This window comes from Plectropomus leopardus, chromosome 15 (genome assembly GCF_026936395.1).
Source record: "Plectropomus leopardus strain MGB_pleo_1.0 chromosome 15, ASM2693639v1, whole genome shotgun sequence".
In the NCBI taxonomy this organism is placed as follows: domain Eukaryota; kingdom Metazoa; phylum Chordata; class Actinopteri; order Perciformes; family Serranidae; genus Plectropomus; species Plectropomus leopardus.
Window position 1 is genome coordinate 462521 of NC_142190.1, and position 2480 is coordinate 465000.

At 38.1% G+C, this 2480-nt stretch overlaps 1 protein-coding gene across 2 annotated transcripts in view; it reads right to left on the reverse strand.

The window, feature by feature from the left end:
* Window positions 1–209: 209 nt before the first annotated feature.
* The window catches only part of LOC121938905 (arrestin red cell), a 29443-nt gene continuing 27172 nt past the window's right edge, over window positions 210–2480 (reverse strand). For both annotated transcript variants that reach the window (XM_088088872.1, XM_088088871.1), the window contains exon 16: window positions 210–2480. This exon is cut by the window's right edge. The gene's annotated coding sequence lies outside the window, so the exon portion shown is untranslated.

Sequence of the window (2480 nt, forward strand, 5' to 3'; positions counted from 1 at the left end):
ACAAACCTGTCTAAAATCCTTGAAAGGACTGAAAATCGTGGCCGTTTTCTTTCTGTCGTAGAATAATTCAGCAAAACAACGCGTTTATTTGCACTTTTCTGCAGATGGAGAAGAATCTGAACTTCTTTGACGCCATCTTTTTTTTGTAAAAAAACCCCAAAAAACTCGAAAGATTCTCGGATCAACGAAACAAAGCGAGCACAGCAGGATCTGTTAGTTCATTTTACCTTTAATAATAAAAAGAAAACTAAAATAAAAATCTCAAAATAAAAAATACATGGCAAAACAAATAGACTCTTAAATGATTATGAGAATAATCATGGTCGCAATGATGATACAGTAGAAGTAATAATAATAATAATAGTCACCATAATAATAATAATAATAATAATAATAATAATAATATTAATAATAATCATCAGAAGCATAATAATCATAACTCTATCTTTTCTGGTGTTGGTCCCACCAGCAGAAATCACTTCCTGTTTTATAGACATTATGGTAAGCATCGCACAGGCCGGGGCGTGGCACTTGTCAAAATATTTTCACACTTAGCAAAGTTACCCCACATATGCACGACAAAATAAGGACAGAATCACAGCTCGTACGATTCACAGCACTGCTTGGAAAATTAAAAAATGAAAATGAAAATCATGCTCCGGGTCGGTTTTTCTTCTTCTTCCCTTCTGAGCCGCAGCGTCGCTGACTGGCTGAGCGGAGGAGGACGTTTTTTTGGCAGCTTTGAAAAGAAAAACAAAAGTTGGTTTGTGAGGAAAAAAAAGACACTGAAAGCGCCAAAAACAAGACCAACTTCTTCTTCTTTGCCTCCTGAAATCAGAAAAAATAAACCGTCTGCGGGTCGGTGGGATTGTTTTCGTCCAATCAAAGTGCAGCGCTCGTGTCCACTCAATCGTCGATCCGTGCAGGTGTGTTTTTGGGGGAAAATGACTCGTTGGGAGACGGATTTGAAACTTTCGACCGATCTTAGGAACAAACGCAGAGACGAGTTCCAGCAGAAAATACGAGCGGAGCTGCAGACGTCCTTCACATCATGTCTGAGCGGCGAAAACAAAGAATTTCGAGATGATGAAGGTCGGAGGAGGAGGAGGAGGAGGAGGAGGAGGAGGAGGAGGAGGAGGAGGCTCAGCCGGAATAAAAGTATAACAGGATCTGGAGGGAAACGCTGTCTGTTCTCATCACATCTCTCTCTCTTTTCATTGGCTGCTGACTTTCGTGGCACTTTCATGATTTGGCCGATTAATATTTACTTTGTCACACTGCAAAAAATATAAAATCAAATCAAATGAAATAATTAAAGAAAATAAAGGCGGGTGTTTTCTCAGAAAGTTAGATGAAGTTTGAGATGAGAAAAAATTGTAACTGCAGGATTTTTTTTAGAATATTCACAATAGTCAGCAAAATTTCAGATGATTGAAAATCCCAGAAGGTTTTTGACGAGGGAACCGGAGCGACGCTAACGGAAACACGACGTCTCTTCATCGACCCGTTTGAAAAAAAAAAACAGATTTTACCGCTCAGTCGACTTCGAAACTAAAGAAGTGACGTCAGAGAAACTCTGAGCCCTAAAAAATCACTTTTACTGTTGACGAACAAAAACAAGAAAAAATATAAAGATGAAAACGGAACGTGAGATCCTGCGAGTCTTACGAGAAACTTTATTGAGATTATGAACTGTCTCAAAATATTGAATTAGTATCTCCGAATAACGAGAAAAAGTCATTTAATAAAGTTATCACTGTTTTGTGAAACGTTTATATGGAGACACCGACTGTTACAGTTTCAAATATTATTCTGAGATTATACATCAGTTAAGTTTTTATAAAAGTTTTTCCTGATTTTGATACTAACTTGTGTTTTAATAATCCGTCAGTTTGAAGTTTCTCATTATTTTCAACATTCCCACAGACTTTGTCATGTTGAGAAAGTTTCTCATTATTCTGATACGTTTTCTGAAAGTTTTTTTGGTGGAAATGTTCTCATTATTTTTAGATATTAAGTCATTTTGAAACGTTTCTCATTATTTTGAAAAGATCGTTTTCTCAGTATGACTTTTTTTCACCGATGAAAAGGAGCCGTCGTCATAAAGATTCGCTGAAATATTTCAGTCCGCTGAGCGACTCGTTCGTGTCTTCAGTCGAGCGACTCGAGCTGCGACTCGAGTCGAAAGTCTGTTTGAAAAAAACGATTCCAGCGTCAGAGTTTGTGCTCGTCGCTCACGGGAGGACAGCCGCTTTGTTGTTTTAATATTCATGTACAAAAAAGACGAACGTGACATTTCAGCGTCACAGTGGCTGAAAATAAACGGCTGATCGATTTTTTCAACGAAGCCAGTTTGAGCCGAGAGAACGAAAGTTTGACTTCCTGTTTCGACCAAACGAGCCTCAAAGACATTTTCAGAAGAGAACGAACTCATCTTGAAATTCGCAGCACGAAGAAAACGAGACCGAAAGTAAAAACCT